This window comes from Bos mutus, chromosome 13, assembly GCF_027580195.1.
Source record: "Bos mutus isolate GX-2022 chromosome 13, NWIPB_WYAK_1.1, whole genome shotgun sequence".
Lineage (NCBI taxonomy): Eukaryota > Metazoa > Chordata > Mammalia > Artiodactyla > Bovidae > Bos > Bos mutus.
This window is the reverse complement of record NC_091629.1, coordinates 69,189,288-69,209,749: the sequence shown is the minus strand read 5'-3', so window position 1 is coordinate 69,209,749 and position 20,462 is coordinate 69,189,288. Positions and strand designations below refer to the sequence as shown.

The 20,462-nt window shown below is 42.5% G+C and overlaps 1 long non-coding RNA gene across 1 annotated transcript in view; it reads left to right on the top strand.

Annotated features, from left to right (window-relative positions):
* Positions 1 to 585: 585 nt before the first annotated feature.
* Positions 586 to 20,462, top strand: part of LOC138990550 (uncharacterized) — an 85,413-nt gene continuing 65,536 nt past the window's right edge. The window contains exon 1 of the long non-coding RNA XR_011466688.1: positions 586 to 838. This is a non-coding gene — a long non-coding RNA (uncharacterized lncRNA). The remainder of the gene's footprint in view (positions 839 to 20,462) is intronic.

The window sequence follows — 20,462 nt, the reverse complement described above, 5'->3', positions numbered from 1 at the left end:
GTTTTAGTGTTTTGTGAGACAAAAATCCTAAATTGAAGTGGAAATATTTTTCTATCATGGGAAATGACTCAGGATGCAATCAGAACGTGTTTTGCTGATGGCAAGATTGGCAAACCTTGGCTCAGTGAAAAGTACGTGGTTTTTGCTCAGTGACGAAGCTGGCAAAAAGTCAAATGTTCCCGTTTCTCTCCACATGGGTGATTTTTGAGTATTTGCACTCTCCACTCTCTGTGTGCGCTCTGTTTTCCTCTGGGGCTATAATTAGACCAACAGGGGTGAATATTTTAGCAGAAACATAAAGATTTGGGAAGATAAGAACTGCAGGATTGCACAAATCTAAATCTGGACTCATTTCTTAGTACACTGCCTTCCTCTTCCCACCCTTGTTACATTTTTAAAATGTGAACTTTTTGGTAGATTTATATAAGCTAACACCTACCTACTGCTCTCTGAACACAACAGCTAATTTGAGCACTTGGCTGAAAGGGTCTGGTGACATCTAATGCCAACTGATCCTGTCTAAAAGCCAGTTGCTGGGCTTCCCTGGTGACTCAGCGGTAAAGAATCCACCCGCCAATGCAGGAGACATAGGTTCAATCCTTGTTCCCAGAAGAGCCCACATGAGGCCAAGCAACTAAGCCCGTGTACCACAACTACTGAGCCTGAGCTCCAGAGCCTGGGAGCCGCGACTGCTGAGCCCACGTGCCCGAGAGCCTGTGCTCCACGACGAGGGAAGCCACCCCAATGAGAAGCCTGCACACCGCAACTAGAGAGTGGCCCCTGCTTGCTGTACCTAGAGAAAAGCCTGAGCAGCAATGAAGGCTCAGCACAGCCAAAAGTGAGTAAATTACTAAATAAATAAAAAATTTTAAAAGCCAGTTGCTATCCCAATTGGTGGGACATCAGGCAGGCGAAAATATTAGTGCTACAACTGCCCAAACTTATCAAGAAAAATTAGGAGTCTTCTTAATTCAAACAGTTGCTAACTAGTTGGCCTTTCTCAACTTGAAGAAATCATACAGCAAATGAAAGCATCAGAACTATCCGAAGCATATCTCCCAAAAGTAGTTTATATTTCATTTGTGTGTTGAAGTAATGTTAGGTGGAATTATTTGCCTAGCAAAACCCACTAGTTTTAGAAGGTGGTTTGTGTACTGCAGCAATTTAAAGTGGTATTCTTTTTCAGGCCCGTCAACAAGAGAGCTGACATTTAGTTAGAAGTATCCGACTTTGAAAATTATTGCACCCTGTGACATGATGTGGAAAAACGACTAGTCTGGACTCTAGTCTGTCTGCTCTTTCCTTAGGAACTGCTGATTAGGGAGGTTTCCTTTCCAAGTCTATTTCTGACTTCAGCCATTGTTCACATTAGAAATAAAGAAAAATAAGAGAAGCTTGATCCCTGGTTGTTGAGATGTTCAAAATAGTGTAAGTACCTGTGTGTGTGTGTGTGTGTGTGTGAGAGAGAGAGAGAGAGAGAGAGTATGTGTACAAGATAAGTATCCTCAGAGTCTGTTATGGCATACTATGGATTGGGGTTTCTGGAATCTTCCACCTTCCAGAAATACTTTAAGATATTTACGTAGTCTTTCCATCACTCCTGCCAGGCTTTCTAGCCTTAAAGAGGAGTATCGTTCAAAAGAAAAGTTCCTATGGCTGCATCTTTTCCAGACTGTGTGTGTGAAAATTAATATGATGCTAACTCCTTAAAGAAATTTTATATATCCAAGTTACTTTTGAAGTAAAACTTGGGGTATTTCTTTTTGCCATCAAAGATGAGAGATGTTTGCCCTCCTAATTTCTTGCTTGTCTTCTTTCTTATACATCCCTGAGATTCTCATCAGCCTCTGTTTCCATCGAAGGAAACGGCAACCCACTCCAGTGTTCTTGCCTGGAGAATCCCAGGGACGGGGGAGCCTGGTGGGCTATCATCTATGGGGTCGCACAGAGTCGGACACGACTGAAGCGACTTAGCAGCAGCTGTTTCCACCAGCTACGCAAAACAACAAGGATGAGAATCAAGTATGTTAGTGTTGTTTGTCGCTCAGACGTGTCTGACTCTTTGCGACCCCATGGACTGTAGCCCCCATGCTCCTCTGTTCATGGGATTCTCCAGGCAAGAATACTGGAGTGGGTAGCCATTCCCTTCCCTGGAGACCTTCCTGACCCAGGGATTGAACCTAGGTCTCCTGCATTGCTGCAGATTCTTTACCATCTGAGCCACCAGGGAAGCCCAAGGATGAGAATCTTAGGGGTCAAAATGTAATTCAGATGGCTTCCCCATCCAAATTCAGAACCAGCTGAGAACTAAGAACCAGCAGTCAGAGATACAAAGTCACCTCGTTACTGATGAAGCCAGTTGGGTGATGTGGCTCTTAACTTGTAGAGGAAAGGGCTTGTGGACACATCCCACTTGGATTGAGGGTTGAAGCCCTTGGTTCTGTCAGCCCCAACATCTCCAAGCTGCCACCACCAACCAAGTGTGATTACAGAGCAGAGAGAGGACCAGCATCACACCCTTTGCAGTCGGGCAGGTTCCCTGGAGGACAAGCATCATCACCTGATGCTGAGTGAGGTGGGGGAACAGGGAAGAAGGACAGGGAGGGTGAGTCCTGCTTAAGGGCCTCTTTGTGCAAGCTGAAGAGTGGGGAATAAATATTCCTCTCTAACAGCAAGAGGAATTGATCAGTCCTTTGAACTGAAATATTCAGGAAGAGTGATTTATGCTGAGACTTGGCTCTGAAGTGCATTTCTCTCTGGTAGGATGTTTTCTTTGGTCCCAGCAGTCTTGTTTGCACCTGGTGGCCAGTGTGGTTGTTAGCAGAGCTCCTTTGAATCTCAGACCTGTCCCAGTGTGGGTGATAAATCCCACAGTGCCCACAGCTTTGGGGATGAAGGGGTCAATAGATTACATCTCCTTGGACAGCCTGACAGTAAGCTCTGGCTTGTATTGTTCTTGGAGTTCGCGATTGTTTTCCAGGACATCCATGTGGTGGAATTTCATAATAGTGAGAACTGAAACCCTTCCCCAGCATGAACAATACTGACAGTGTTGTCAGTATACAGCCAGGCGGCACCACCACTTCCCGTGTGACTTGGGTGAAGACCTTTCCAGATTGTCTACCATGTCCCACTGGATCAGCATTTTTTTCATTTCAGGGATGGGTGATTTAAAGGGAATTTCCTCCCTTTCCACAAGCACAGCTGCAGCATTTATTGACAGGTTTTGTCTTTTATGACATAGGGATTAGGATGGTATTAAGTCTCCAGAGAGCATGGCATTCCTGGTGGAAGGAATATAAGAAATAAACTGAGGAGTGGGGGTGGGGGAAAGTAGACCCCAAGATGACTTTATGGGTTGTCCTGGAAAAGTGACATTTAAGCCAGGATAGAGAATCCCACCGCAGCCTGGGAAGAAAGATAATGTTAGAGTAAGAAATAAGAAGGAAGGAGAAATAAAGATGGGATATGTGTCCTGAAGGAATCACACGAGTTCCTTGGTCAGCAGCAGCAGACTGGGAGCAAGGCTGCTGAGTCCAGACCCGTGCCTCTCCCGTGCCTGCATGGCCATGGGACCCCTGGCTGCTGCACTGTCACCGCAGTTCATGAATATGGTTCACCTTTGGGAGTTAGCACAGGCTGGGGAACAGATCACTGGTTAGAGAGAACTGGTTCAAAAGACCTAGGTTCAAATCCTGATTCTCCCTTCTGAATTGCTTCATGTTTATAAGATAAGGACAGTGAGGTAAGCCTCACTAGGGACAGGTAAGTTAAATGTGATGCATTTTCTAGCACAGTGCCTAGTTACTCTGTCTTGAATTATAAAATGGAGCCTTCAAAGATCCTTTTTTTTTTTTTAAACTTTTTTATGTAGTAAAAGTCACATAAAATATTATTTTCACCATATTTAACTGTACAGCTCAATGGCACTAAGTACATTCACATGGTTGTACAACTCTCATCATCATCCACCTCCTGAATTTTTCACCTTTCTAAACTGAAATTCTGTCCCCGTTAACCACTAAATCTCCCTTTCTACTCCCTACCCCTTCATCCCACAGCCCCTGGCATCCACCAGTATACTTTCTGACTCTATGAATTTGACTATTCTAGTACCTCATATAAGTGGAATCGAACAGTATTTGTCTGCACCTACAAGACTGAAGGCAGGAGAAGGGGATGACAGAGGACGAGATGGTTGGATGGCATCACTGACCCGATAGACATGAGTTTGAGCAAGATCTGGGAGTTGGTGATGGCAAGGAAGCCTGGTCTGCTTCAGTCCATGGGGTCGCAAAGAGTCGGACACAACTGAGTGACTGAACTGATTGTATATTGGAATGCAGTTTTAAGATTACCTTAATATATGTCCCACAGATTGTGCTTTCTCTCCCCGCCCCCCATGCTATACAGTAGGTTCTCATTAGTTGTCTGTTTTTACACAGTAGTGTATATGTGTCAGTCCCAATCTCCCAATCTATCCCCTCCCTTTCCCCCACCCTTGGTGTCCATATGTTTGTTCTCTATGTCTGAGTCTCTATTTCTGTTTTGCAGATAGATTCATTTGGACCTAGAGAGTCATACAGAGTGAAGTAAGTCAGAAAAAGAAAAATGCTTATTGTATATTAATGTATATATGTGGGTTCAAACATCCTTGATGGTTCTGTTTCATGGATCTTTGGAAGCTGAGGAAGGTGGTTGGTGGGATAGTTCTTTTTAGTTATTTCCATCAGGTACATGAAGAGCAATTTCTATGGGAGCCTCTCACTGGGGTCTGCTAGATTAGATTAATTATTTGCTGTGGATTAAATTGAATGTTAATTATGGGTTCAGATAAGATCCTGGAGTGTTTATCCAAGGCAAAGTTAAGACTTTACTTTTTTCTAATGGTTCTGATAGAGAAAGGGGAAGGTTATTCTCGGAGCATGAAAAAGGTCTAAATAGCCACAGCTGGTTTAATTACAACTAGGAAGAGATCAGAGGAAAGAAAAGAGATGAGGTATATGATCCCATGATATGCTAATTAGAGATTTTCATATATGTTGCTTTGCAAAATACTATGATATCATGTACTTTGGCAAAGACCTTGAAGAGGAAAATTGCACTTTTTTTTTTTTTTTTTTTTTTTTTAATGAGTTCCTACTTTCTCTGAAGATAGTAACTTTTCAAACCACACTGGTCAGGCTGAAAAAAAGTGACTTTTCTGCAGTTGTTCTGCAGTCAGGTCTTTGCCATCATGGTGACTGAAGTGAAAGTGCTGATTAAGGGCTCTGCAGGAAGGTGACATGTGCAGAATCGTAATAGGAAGGTGGCAGCGATTCAACCGTTGGGTCATTTACTTTGGCAACGGTCATTAGCAGGTGACAGGACTGCGGGGGAGGGGACATCCCAATTATGTTCCACAGCCTTTCCTTGTTTCTCCAGTTCTACTCCTTACGTCAGTTTGCTTTTTTTACTCTAGTTGTTTGCCTATCTCTCCAGTAAGATTTTAAGCTGTGTCAGGACTTAAATGAGACATGTATTCATCAGTGAATCCCTTAGCATTTCGCACAATACTTTGCAGTAATAGTTGCTTAATAAAGGCGGGTTGAATTGAATTTTCAAATATCTGGTACCCTGTCAATGTATTCCATGGTTCAGTTGGCGACAAGCGCAGGAGAGACATGAGGTGGGCTTTGTACTTGGCCTGAGAGAGTTTGAAATGAACTTTTGTTTCAGTCTATGGATTCTTATTTTGCATTTGACTGAGTTGTTTGAATGCACTTCCGGTCAGGAGCTGAGGCTGGTACCCAAATCAGTTTGATAGTGAAAAGGCCCCAAGAGAAGGAATCAAAAGAGTTGAAATCAGCTGATAACTGATTCTAATTCTGGACACCTCTTGGTAACAGTAAAAGCTTCTTGATAACTCCAGTCTCACAAAATGCGTTTTAATCCCCTTTATTTTTTTGTCTTCTCATAGGAGAGATGAATTTCGGTCACTTTGCTATGTTATGTGGAAAGATCATTTATGCTTTTTACCATGATAGCAAGATTAGCTCTTGGCCCTTAGTGAGGCTGGGCTGAATCATCTGTTGGTTTTTTTCCCATGAACTGGTCAACTGCAGAGTTAGGACCCATCAACACAGATTCAACTTTGAGGCTTGGTCATCAGTACATGTCTGATTAATTTCCTTTACTCTCACATTTGTCAGAGACAAAGCATTTCTCTTGATTGAAAACATTCCCCTCCTCCTTCATTGGGGCTGACTGATCGGTGGCCGAACAGAAGTCATTTCTTCTGGCCCCCAATTAATGGGAATTCCACTGCAGATGCTCCCACTGGAAGCATCAGCTTTGTTAGACTCATGCAAGGAGGGAAAAGATCAGGTTTCTTCTTTTCTGCACAGGCCTTAACAGCTTTTTCAGAATCTTCATCCTTTTCCCCTTCTCCCCTCAGCCAGCCAGGAGAGCTGGTGACAAGGCATTGATTTTGAACTGGGGGATGGGATTGAAGGCTGCTCCTGCTTCTTCCACAGTCAATGCATTAATAAACAGCTCAGAAAATAACATGTCAGCTCAGATTTCCTCTCTCAGCGGTGAATAACATTTCAGAACCCTTTGGAGGTGCTCACGAATGCAGTGCATTATTTGTGATAGGTCCCTCCTTCCCTCCCCAGCATGTGAATTCATTTCCTCTTCCTTTTCCTAAGCCAGCGTGGTAATGTTTCCTGCTTGCCCGAGCATCATTCTCTAAGGGAGGGATCAAATCTTTGTCCTTGTGTTTTAGCTCCACACTATGAATGCTTGAGGGAACCATTGAACAGGACTCTGAATTTTAACCATTTAAAAGTTGGGAGAAGGTAGGATGAATTGAGAGAGTAGAACTGCCTTATACGCGCTGCCCATGTGTAAAATAGATAGCTAGAGGGAAACTTCTCTATAGCCCAAGGAGACCAGCTTGGTTCTCTGTGATGACCTAGTGGGATGGAATAGGGGTGGGTGGGAGGGATGCTTAAGAAGGAGGGAGGCTTAAGAGGGAGGGGATGTATGTATACATATAGCTGATTCACATTGTTGTAAGCAGAAATTAATACATTGTAAAGCAATTATTATCCAATTAAAAATAAATTTTTTTAAAAGTTGGGACAAAATGATGAAAATCACATTCAACCCAGCTTTTTTCTAAATGATAAATTACCTAATAGTTATCTTAGCTCCTAATATTAAGTAACTACTTACACATCAAGCTGGGTCTGTTGCCTGCTACTGATGCTGAAACCAGAAGTATTGAAAGTAATGATTATTACTTTATATGAAAAATTAAGCTTGAGATCAGAGTTGAGGTCAATGTATAATAATCATAGCTCACATTTATCAAGTGATTATGTGTTAGGTACTTGGTAATTACTCTATGTGCATTATCTTGTGCAATTCCAACAATGTCCCTAAGAGGTAGGTGCTATTACTATTATTATTTTGCAGTTGAGGCAACTCTGGGTTAGAGTTTTAAGTAACTGGACCCAAGGTTGCATAGCCAGGACATAGAGAGGGTGGTACTCCAGCTGCTGTCCACTTGCTCCCAATAAGTACAGTAAGCCAAGCACTGTCCTATTTTCAGATAGATTGTGAGAGGTTGAAACTTAAGAATCTGCCTGCCAAGCAGGAGACCCAGGTTTGATCCCTGGGTCAGGAAGATCCCTGGAGAAGGAAATGCCAACACACTCCAGTATTCTTATCCAGAAAATCCCATAGACAGAGAAGCCTGGTGGACTACAGTCCATGGGGTCACAAAGAGTATAAACTTACACCTGTTGGCTACTAACTGGTTAATATCAGTTTCTGGGACACAGTTTTCTCAATAGGTGTCACTGGCATGAGGATTACTCTACTTCTCTTAACATTTGCTTTTATTTAAATTCTAGGATATTGGCAAATACACGCATTTCAGTCAAAGGGTAGGTGATTGGTTTAACAGAAGAGGACTATGTCACTTCCTGGAAGGAAGGGTGGAGACTTAAGATTGGTCTTAAAGAATGGGCAGGATTCAGAATGATTAAAAAGAAGTGATAGGGGCTTTCCGATTGGTTCAGTGGTTAAGACTTTGCCTTCCAAAGAAGGGGGTGCAGGTTTGATCCTGGGTCAGGGAGCTAAGTTCTCACATGCCTCATGGCCAAAAAACCTAAACATAAAACTGAAGCAACATGGTAACAAATTCAATCAAGCCTTTAAAAATGGCCCACATCACAAAAAATCTAAATAAATAAATAAAAGGAATGATGATGGTGAGTTATCTGCTACCACGTGGTAGAGTCTGGATAAACTGGGTCTTTTCAACATAGTCTTCAAAAGACAGAAGATGGTTTTCTTCTTAAGTGAATGGAAAGCATTTTTCATTTAATCCATTGTAATGCATTTACTGTCATTTTTGTCCGTGGCCCTTTCCAGTGCTGCAGTTTTATACAGTATGTGGTGATCATGTGTCAGCTTTTGGCTTCAAACATTTAAACTCTTTCCTAGTGAAGAGGCCTTCATTGTGCAGATCTTGGTGGGAGGGAGGGCCAAGAACCCCAGCAGAAGCTGCAGAAGGGGACAAAGTTCCCCTATCCTTGCTTCTTGACATTGACCACAACATGAACTTGGCCAGTCAGATGCTCCTGGCTAATACTGTGAAACTGTCTGCGGAAATTTACAGCAGTGATGAGTGCCCAGGGTGGGGGTGGAGGCAGGGAGGGTGGTCATCAGTTCTGGAGCCCTAAACAGATTTTCTGGTGCAAATATGGATGGATTCCGGGCTCTCAAGCTTGTTCTGTTTCCTGTCTATATCCTTAGTGCATTCTTGAGACTTCCCAGAATTTTCTTTTCTGCTACCCAGTATTTCACAGATACATTTATTTAATATCAGCATTATTGAAATATTATTTATATACCATACAATTCTCACAATTGGCTTTTTATACATGTAATTACAAGTTGCAACTGGCACAAATCCCCTTTAAGAAATGTACAACTGGATTTTCAATATAGAATGATTAAAAAAAATTAATACAAAATACATTACAGAAAATTTGTGAAACAAAAAAGAATGATCTATAACCTACCATTCTAATATAATTATTATGTTTGTGGCTTTTATATTCCCTTTTTAAAACTATACACATTCCTAGTTATCCTCATGTCTCATCCAGCTTACTTGACCACAGCTCTCCCAGGGAACACAGCTGTTCACAAGATTCTGGGGGATCTATTTTAAAAATGTTGAAAATGAAGGACCAAGGTTGATCTGCTCCCTTGCCCAATTAGCTTTCATTGAGAAAACTGGCAGCCTACTTTCAGAAAAGTTTTGTTCACAGATAAAGGAAAAGTTGTGTGCAGAGAAGTCTTCAACTACACAAGGATGAAAATGAAAATTAGGGAAGGTGGGTTTCTAAAAGAAAAGGTGGGTTTCTAAGGGAGAAGGTGTGTGACAAAAGCCTGGTCATGACTTATTCGGATGCGTCCATTCAAATCAGATGATCACAATTACACTAAATGGTGCAGATATGCATCCACGGGCTGGGTATAGAAGATAAAGAATCTTTGAGCAATGAACTTGCTTGCTGGTCCAGTGGCTAAGACTCTGTGATCAGAGTCAGGGAACGAGATCCCACATGCCATAACTAAGAGTTCACAGCTGCAACTCAAAATTCTGTGCAGAGCAGCCAGGACCTGGCACAGCCAAATAAACAAATAAATATAAACATTTAAAAATAGTCACTGAGCAGAGTCTCTTCTCTTAAAGATAATAATCAAGGTGGCACGATGAGACATAACCCTGGACAACTGAAGGACATACAATACAGTGCACAGGCATTTGTAAGAGCAGTGAAAGTCGGTGCCAGTGTGATTTATGACTTACAGTTCTCAGGGAGGGCTGCTTGGACATGAGGCCCTTCAGATACACCTGGAAGAACTGGCAAGATTTGGGAGGATGGAGAGAAAGAGGAAGGGCAAGTCGAGGAGCCAATTATAGCAGAGATGCAAAGATGTGCTGCCTTATAAAAGGCTGCTTGGGGCTTCCCACGTGGCTCAGTGGTAAAGAATCCACCTGCCAGTCCAGGAGACACAGGAGACATAGGTTTAATCCCTGGGTGGGGAAGATCCCCTGAAGAAGGAAATGGCAACCCACTCCGGTATTCTTGCCTGGAGAATTCCACAACAGAGGAGCCTGGTGGACTGCAGTCCATGAGGTCGCAGAGAGTCGGACACGATGGAGCACACACAGGGGTGGCATCTCCCAGCCCAGCTTCAGTTGTAGAGCATCAGGGCTTGAGTCAGGGGTTCTTATACTTTAGGGTCCTGAGACCCCTTGACACTTTTAAAAATTACTTAACATGTCAAAGAATTTTTGTATATGTGAGTAATTTCTATCCACATTTACTAGATTTGAAATTAAAAATGAGATATTGGAAAGATTTATTACTTGACTTAATAATAGCATACTCTTATAAGTCAATATAAGTAACATTTTGGGGAAAAATAATTCTATTTTCTAAAACAAAACATTTTAGTAAGAAGAGTGGCATTGTTTTTACAAATCTTAGTAAAAGACAGCTGGTTTCTTTTATCTCTTCTTCATTCAATCTGTTGCAGTTTTTTGTTTTGGTCAAAATAGCTGGAGGAAATCTGGCCTCACCTAGATTTATTAGAAAGGGTAGAAGTATTTGAATAGCATTTTCAGATCCTTGTGAATATTCTTTGATACTACACTAGAATTTGACAAGAAGTAATTTCTTAAAGGTTGGTTGCAGTTGTGGAATTTGAAACCTTATCAATGAATTTTGCCATGTTGTAATCCATTGGTCTCTTGTGCACTGAGGTTGGGTCTTTAACCTGTGTGTGGTTTTGTAACTTCATTCATTGGTCATTGAAAAATATTGGTTCAGTGAGTTGTACAGATCTTCCAAATGCTGCCATATTCCCTTAAAAAGCATCAAAAGATTACATCGGGTACATGTCCCTCCATCTCATTAACAAGGTCTCTAAATACTGGGAAGTTCTCAAGCTCATGGTGGCAGATAGAGATTTTTATCATTGGCAGATAGTTCTGTAAGTATTATTCCTTGAAGTGACAAGGTCATATCATTCTTGACATGAGAGACAATGCCTCACAAATACCTGAGTCTGAAGGACCATTGTTTGCTGGTCAACAGTCCTTTCAGGTAAAAGTCTATTCCATGAAAAAAGAGCCTTGTTTGGCTCACAATTGAGATGATTGCACTTTGGTTTTCTTCCTTAGGCAGCAGAAGTGCCATATGTATACTTCTTGTCTTGTCATGCTAAATATTGTTCATTTATGCTAAATATTGTTCAATACACTAAAGGTGTTCATTCAAGAATTGAGGTTTAATAATACTAATAATTGACCTCATCACATCAAGGACATTCTTAAGTTCTTATATGGCACTGACTTTTTTCAGTGACAGTGAAGACTCCCAGGAAAGATCACCAGCGCCACTGGAGTCTTGATTCATGTACAGGAATTCAACCCACCTCTGCTGTTACACTATCAGTGCAAATATCAGGATGAAAATGGCAAATAATGCCTCATGTTATAATGAAAATCGTTTTGGCCTCATCACCCCCCTGAAATGGTCTTGGAGACCTCAGGGCTCTGTAGAACACACTTTGAGAACTACTGACTTAGCTTTATTAAGTGTATCTTATGCACCAGGCACTTCTCTGTGATTTAAACATATTAAATTATTTAGTTCTCACGATGATTCTCTTTAGGAGGCGATATTACTCTCCCACTTTACCCAGGAGGACACTGAGGTCCAGAGGTTACCTGTCCAAGGTCTCACAGGTGGGACGCAGCAGAGGCCTCATCTGGCTTCCATTCAGGGGTATCTGAGCCTTGCTTCTGAGATGGGCTGGATTACTGTCATTTGCATGGAGCCCAGGGCTGGTGGCTGCAGCTCCAGTCCACATTCATAGTAAATGTGCGATCAGTGTAGTCAGTAATCTATAATCAGCCAGTGTCCTGCTAGGAAAGACGAACCGCAGACAAAAGCATTGGCTTTGGGGATTCTTATGAGTTCCTTGTGCTAGAGACCTCCACTGCCTTCAGCATCCACCTGCCCTTTCCCTACCCTTGGTGATTTGCAGTCCCAAGATAATGTGCACTTCTACAAGCCTGGTTCAGCCTGGAGGGAAGGAGAAGGGCCTTGTGGAGAAAGCTTCCTGAGGACCTTTGGAGTGGGGAATGCTGTCAGCCAGCCTGTGATATGTGTCCCCCAACCTCAGCATTCTCCATCCCTCTGGTTTCCTACTCCATCTTCTGCTTGGAGCCAAGAGCCAGGGTGTTCCCTGATGGAACTGCCCATGATGGGGAGAAAGTGGGGTGTGGGTCTGGAAGGTGGATGAATGGGGAAGAGTTCCTTGATAGGCATGTTTTGTATTTCAACTTGGTTTACATCTTATGCTTTATTCAAACAGCTGGAAGATATACTATTTGTCCACACCAGTGTTGGGGACGTATTTCAGACATGATGATGCTTCTCAGGGGCCTGTCAAGGCAAACAGAGCTTCTCCTACAGGGCTGCCTTTAGTTCCTGCTTTACAGGGTTTGGAACAATCCTCCTGCCCCTGGGAACCATAGCCCACTCTGTGTGTATGTGTGTGTTAGTTGCTCAGTCATGTCCAACTCTTTGTGACCCCATGGACCCAGCCCATCAGGCTCCGCTGTCCATGGGATTCTCCAGGCAAGAATACTGGAAGGGATTGCCATTTCCTTCTCCAGGGGATCTTCCCAACCCAGGGATTGAACCTTGGTCCCCTGCATTGGCACGTGCAGATTATTTACCAAATTCTGAGCCACCAGGGAAGCCCAGCCCATTCTGTACCCCTTCCCCCTCTCCCCAACTGACTCTGTGTCAGGGACTCTCCACCTGAAGTTCCTAAATGGCAGTGGAGGCTGGTACTTTTTTTCTGATCCTGGCATCATGCCTCCATTTGTCTGAGATCTCGGTAAGTCTCTCTCTCCAGATGATTTCAGGATCTCAGTCTCAAATATTTCCTGCTTGTTCCCCAGCTCCCTCAGCCTTCCTGGTGGTGCCCATGACTCACTGGTTAACAACATCTGTCCTCTCTGAAGGTAAACACATTGATTAATTCAGTTCAGTTCAGTTCAGTTCAGTCACTCAGTGGTGTCCGACTCTTTGTGACCCCATGAATCACAGCACGCCAGGCCTCTCTGTCCATCACCAACTCCTGGAGTTCACTCAAACTCATGTCCATCGAGTTGGTGATGCCATCCAACCACCTCATCCTCTGTCGTCCCCTTCTCCTCCTGCCCCCAATCCCTCCCAGAATCAGGGTCTTTTCCAATGCTAGTAAATAGTTTAAATAATTGAAGAAAGGTGGGAGGAGCAGAATTGAAGCACTTTTATGGATGGACCCAGAGCTGAGACATCTCTGTTGTTAGCTAGACACACCATTTGAAGGTCACTGCGGTGGTTAATCTTGAGTTAATTTGGCCGGACTATGGTGCAAAGTTGTTAGGTCAAACACTAGTTATATATTTTGCTGTGAGGGTCCTGAGGGTTCTTTTTAGATGCGATTAACATTGAAATCAGTAGACTTTAAGTAAACTAAATTAGCCTTCATAACGTGGGTGGATCTCATCCAATCAGTTGAAGGCCTTAAGAGAAAAGATTGAGGTCTCTCAAGGAGGAAGAATTTCTGCCTTCAGTCTGCCTTTGGACTTGTGTTGCAATATCAGTTCTTCCCTGAGTCTTCTGTCCTGTAAATTTAAGAATTGACATCCTCCACAATCACAGGAGTCAATTCTTTAAAATAATTCTCTCTCCCTCTCTCTCTCCATAAACATATATACATGGACACATTCTATTGGTTCTGCTGGTTTCTCTGAACCCTAACTTAAGTGCACTGGAATCTAAGCTTACTGGGAAACTACTATTTGGTTCTCACAACAACTCTCTTTAGGTTAAAAAATTATGCACATCTTTTAAGGAATTGTAGTGATGAGTTTAATATTTCAAGCCCATGGCAGCATATTAGAATCAACGGGGGAGACTAAAAATTCTGATGCCTAGGCCCCACACCAGAAAATGAAGAATCTCTAGTGTTTGATCCAGGACTGGGGTTTTAAAAGCTCCAGGGCTATCCAAGTGCAAAGCCAGGGTCAAGGACCAGTGAATTTTCCAGAGGGAAAGGCAGTGCTGAGAAAGCACAAAGACAGTCTTTCTTCCTGGGGCATCAAATGCAGCCACCTATAAGGGACAAATTAACCAGGAACAATATTCATGCTGATTACACCTCTTCACCCCTGGCATTCACCGCCAGCTCAATGGAACGTTCAGTTTCCAGAAACCTATAATTTATGGAATTCTTTGAAGATGCCTCTGTGAATAATGCATGTCTATCCACCGTCCATCAAATGATTTTGTCATTCCAAGTGGGTATGGCCAATATGAATAGTCAGAATTGAGCTCCTGCTGGACTTGAAGGAGGATCACCCTTCTATTCATAATTACCTTATGTCATTGGGAAAAAAAGAGCTCTGCCCTGGATTCACAAAAGACGTTGGTTTGACACGTTACCTTACCTTAAGCATAGGCTACTGTACTGGTTAAAAAAAATAATATCTTTTGAAACTGACTGGAGTTATATTCATTTCCCCCTAAGATAAATAGACTCTGTTGAACATATTCATTTTTTCAAAGACCATTCAGTATCCAGGAACGTGCATCTGATCTTTAGGTGGGTGGTGCTGTCATAGAGAGATGAAGTGAGTGAAGGCAAATTAGTGAAGGTTGTGCCCCAGGACTAACCTCTCCTTGGTCTGAAGGGCTCGCCCATTGTCGCTACCAAGGTTCCCTCTGTGAGATCCTTGGCCTCTGACCCTTGTCCTAATTTATTGAGGTGAAGCTGAGAAGTGGAGCTATTTTTACTTTTGGGCACAATGACAGTCAGCACCACATGGAGAATAAGTGTGCTGGGCAGCAAAGATACAAGGGATGTGAATGTGGGCGTTCATTCTTTACCCATTGCAGTGGCTCCGAGGGGTGTTTCCCATCCCAGCCGGGGTTCCAGGCTGGGAAGGGGTGTGTGCACGATGTGGAGGAACATGCTACTGCGTACCTGCTGCGATGCAACCCCGACCTGTGAAAATGCTACCCTCCACCTGTGACTGTCTGTCATGTGCGACAATGCTACCTCTTTGCAGGGTATGCTTATCATGATGAGCTCATGTCATTCTCATTCTGTTCTAGGAATATCATTGAAAAACTAGGAATATCATTGAAAAAGACCCCTATTCTGGGAAAGATTGAGGGCAGGAGGAGAAGGGGATGACTGAGGATGAGATGGTTGGATGGCATTACCGACTCAATGGACATGAGTTTGAGCAAATTCCAGGTGATGGTGAAGGACAGGGAAGCCTGGTGTGCTGCACTACACGGGGTCACAAAAAGTTGGACAATTCTTAGTGACTGAACTACAACCAAAGAATATCATCCTTTGGGGGCAAAAGAAATCTTGAAGAAATAATGACATCCAGTCTTGTGTCTGTCCTCACACAATTAAGGAATGGCAGCCCTATGGTTGGAACCCAGTCCTAACACCTATTTCAATACTCTTAAAAACCAATGTGATATTTATCTTCTCCTTTTAACCAGGAAAGAGGTAGTGTTTATGTTTGCCTGTGGAAGGAGGAACAGGTCCTCTGAAGAGAGAGAGAGAGAAGTTAGGGGTAGCTGATTTCATCCTTGCTTTGGGTCCTGGGAGCAGGTGGAATTCCAGGGTCTTCTCACCTGTGAGGCTGCCCAAGTGCTCTCAGGGTATCTGGTTCCTGCCTAGCAGGAAAAGTGGGTCTAGGGGTGTTTCTTTCATACTGAACCAGTCCTGGAGGGTCCCTGTGGCTGCTGTGATTAGACATTTTTCCAAAATATAGAAGGAACTTATACAACTTAACATAAAACAAACAATCCAGTTAAAAATTGGCAGAAGACCTGATTAGACATTTTAAAAAAGACAAATAGATGGCCAATAGACAAATGAAAGGATGCTCAGCATCCCTAATCATCAGGGAAAGGTAAATCAAGAGCACAATGCTGTAACACCTCACACCTGTCCAAATGGCTATTATCAAAAAGACAACAAATAACAAATGTTGATGAGGATGTAGAGAAAATGGAACCCTTGTGCACTGTTGATGAGAATGTAAATTGGTACAGCCAGTATGAAAAACAGTATGGAGGTTCCTGAAAAAACTAAAAATAGAACCAGCATATAATTCAGCAGTTCCACTTCTGGCTAGTTTTCCAAAGAAAATACTAATTTGAAGAGCTACATGCATCCCTATGTTCATGGCAGCATTACTTAAAATTGCCGTGCTATGTAAGCAACGTAAGTGTCCATTGATAGACAAATAGAAAATTTTATATATATATATACATATACATTTGTATATGTATATATATATAAAAGGTATGGCTTTAAAGGTGGCACTAGTGTTAAAGAATCCACCTGTCAATTCAGGAGACACAAGAGGCATGGGTTCTATCCATGGGTCAGGAAGATCCCCTGGAGGAGGAATATATATATATAATATTCAGTTCAGTTCAGTTGCTCAGTCATGTCTGACTCTTTGCGACCCCATGGACTGCAGCACACCAGACTTCCCTGTCCATCACCAACTCCAAGAGCTTACTCAAACTCATGTCCATCGAGTCAGTGATGCCATCCAACCATCTCATCCTGTCTTCCCCTTCTCCTCCCACCTTCAATCTTTCCCAGCATCAGGGTTTTCTCCAATGAGTCTGTTCTTCACATCAGGTGGCCAAAGTATATTGGCCAAATATCCTTCCAATGCATATTCAATATTAATTGAATATTCAAGTAATATAGAATATCCAAGTAATGTAGCATATTACTCAGCCATACAAAGAATGAAATCTTGCTATTTTTGACAACATAAATGAACGTAGAGAGTATTAAGGTAAGTCAAATAAGTCCAACAGAGAAGTAAAAATATCATGATTTCACTTACTTGTGGAATCTAAAACAAAACAAATATACATAGCAAAACAGAAACAGATTCATAGACACAGAGAACAAACAGGTGGTTGTCAGAGAAGAGGAGGAGGAAGGGTTGAGTGAAATAGGCGACTGAGACTAAGATGCAAACTTCAGTTACAAAATAAATGAGTCATGGAGATAAAACATACAGTCAATAACATTGTCAAAAAAAAAAAATAACATTGTCATAACTTTGTATGGGGCAAATGGTAACTGGAGGTACTGTGGTGATCATTTTGTAATGTATAGAAATAGTGAATCACTATGTTGGAAGTAATTACTTGGAAGTAATACAGCATTGTTGGGCTTCCCAGGCAGCACTAATGGTAAAGAACCTACCTGCCAATGCAGGAGACTTAAGAGACACAGGTTTGATCCCTGGGCTGGGAAGATCACCTGAAGGAGGGCACAGCAACTCATTCCAGTATTCTTGCCTGGAGAATCCCATGGACAGAGGAGCCTGACAGGAGTCGGACACAATTCCAAAGAGTTGGACATGACTGAAGCGAATTAGAAGCACATATTGTGTACGTGGAAGTAACATAGCATTGTAGGTCAGCTACACTTCAATAAAAAGCAAACAAAACAAAACACAGAAAGAGAAAAATAGCCTTAAAAAAGGCAAGAGAAAAAGAAATAAAATGGAAGAATACCTTACTCAACCAGAAATTGAAAAGCAGAAAATACTCTTCCTATCAAAGTAATGAAACTTTCTTCTATTCCTAGTTTTCAAAAAGCTTTTATCATGAATAGATGTTTATTATTAAATGTATCTTGGAAAAAAAGATACATATACATATATACGGATATATATATGCATATATATATTATAAAAACCATAAAAACACTTTAAGAAAACATCAAAATATTAGTGGTGATCATCTTTGGGGAGTGAGATTAATGGTGGTTTTCTTTTCTAATTTTTAACTTGGCTGTATTTCTAAATTTTCTACATTGAAGACATGTTTGGTACCAGAATAAACTCAAATGTGATTAACGTACACAAAAGACCTCCATAGAGATTGTCCCACTAGTTTTCAGTCAGAAGATAGATAAAAGTAGGCAAAGGCTGACGTATTTCCCATCTCCATCTCTTACTCACTCCTTTGTTCAGCATGTATTGAGAGACTCTGTCCCAAGGTTGTACAAGTCCTGGGCACCCAAGGTTGAGCATGCCTTTTGTCTCCCAGCAAGCACTGCTGAGTTCTGAAGGGCAAGGTCAGACATGACTGGGAGATGAAACAGACGAAATGGAGTAGAGGCCCCAGCAAGATAGTAGGAGGGGCGAAATCATGAGAAAGGAGTTTAGAATCAAACCCCTTATCCACCAGAGACATTCAGAGGGCTCAAACAAACCTTGTGCACTCCAGGACCCAGAGACCCCACAGAGATGCAGCCAGAATTGTGTTTGAGTGTCTCCTGTCAAAGTATAGGTCAGCAGTGGCCTGCCTCAGGGGCAGGGGCTCTGGGTGCAGCAGACCTGGGTAAGGCATAAGCCCTCTTGGAGGAGGTCGCCATAAACCCCACCACAGAGCTGCCAGAACTTACACAGGACTGGGGAAACAGACTCTTGGAGGGGACAAATAGAATCTTGTGTGCACCAGGACCCAGGAGAAAGGAGCAGTGACCCCACAAGAGACTGACCCAGCCTTGCCTGTGAGTGTCCGGGAGTCTCTGGCAGAGGCATGATTGATGGTGGTCTGCTGCAGGGTCAGGGGCACTGAGTGTAGCAGTGCTTGCATGGGATCTTTTGAAGGAGGTCACCATTATCTTCATTACCTCCACCCTTGTTTGGCTTCAGGTAAAGCAACAGGGAGGGAACCCACCCTGCCCATAACAGAAAATTGGATTAAAGATTTACTGAGCATGGCCCCGCCCATCAGAATAAGACACAGTTTCCCCCTCAGTCAGTCTCTCCCCTCAGGAAGCTTCCATAAGCCTCTTATCCTTCTCCATCAGAGGGCAGACAGACTGAAAACCACAATCACAGGAAACTAAACAAACTGGTCACATGGAGCACAGCCTTGTCTAACTCAGTGAAACTATGAGCCATGCCATGTAGGGCCACCCAAGATGGACGGGTCATGGTGGAGAGTTCTGACAAAAAGTGGTCCCCTGGAGAAGGGAATGGCAAACCACTTCAGTATTCTTGCCTTGAGAACCTCATGAACAATATGAAAAGGCAAAAAGATAGGACACTGAAAGATGACCTCTCCAGGTTGATAGGTGTCCAATATGCTACTGGAGAAGAGTGGAGAAATAACTCCAGAAAGAATGAAGAGACAGAGCCAAAGCAAAAACAACACCCAGTTGTGGATGTGACTGGTGATGGAAGTAAAATCCAATGCTGCAAAGAGCAATATTACATAGGAACCTGGAATGTTAGGTCCATGAATCAAGGCAAATTGGAAGTGGTCAAACAGGAGATGGCAAGAGTGAACATAGACATTCTAGGAATTAGCGAAATAAGATGGACTGGAATGGGTGAATTTAACTCAGATGACCATTATATCTACTACTGTGGGCACGAATCCCTTAGAAGAAATGGAGTAGCCATAATAGTCAACAAAAGAGTCCAAAATGCAGTACTGAGATGCAATCTCAAAAAGGACAGAATGATCTCTGTTCAGTTCCAAGGCAAACCATTCAATATCATGGTAATCCAAGTCTATGCCCCAACCAGTAATGCTGAAGAAGCTGAAGTTGAACAGTTCTATGAAGACCTACAAGACCTTCTAGAACTAACACCCAAAAAAGATGTCCTTTTCATTATAGGGGACTAGAATGCAAAAGCAGGAAGTCAAGAAACACCTGGAGTAATAGGCAAATTTGGCCTTGGAGTACAGATGAAGCAGGGCAAAGGCTAATAGAGTTCTGCCAAGAGAACGCACTGGTCATAACAAACACCCTCTTCAAACAATACAAGAGAAGACTCTACAGATGGACATCACCAGATGGTCAACACCGAAATCAGATTAATTATATCCTTTGCAGCCAAAGATGGAGAAGCTCTATACTCAGCAAAAACAAGACTGGAAGTAGACTGTGGCTCAGATCATGAACTCCTTATTGCCAAATTCAGACTTAAATTGAAGAAAGTAGGGAAAACCACTAGACCATTCAGGTAAGATATAAATCAAATCCCTTACCAATGGAAATGACAAATAGATTTAAGGGATTAGATCTGATAGAGTGCCTGATGAACTATGGACTGAGGTTCATGACATTGTACGGAAGGCAGTGATCAAGGTCATCCCCAAGAAAAAGAAATGCAAAAAGGCAAAATGATTGTCTGAGGAGGCCTTACAGATAGCTGAGAAAAGAAGAGAAACTAAAGGCAAAGGAGAAAAGGAAAGGTATACCCATCTGAATGCAGAATTCCAAAGAATAGTAAGGAGAGATAG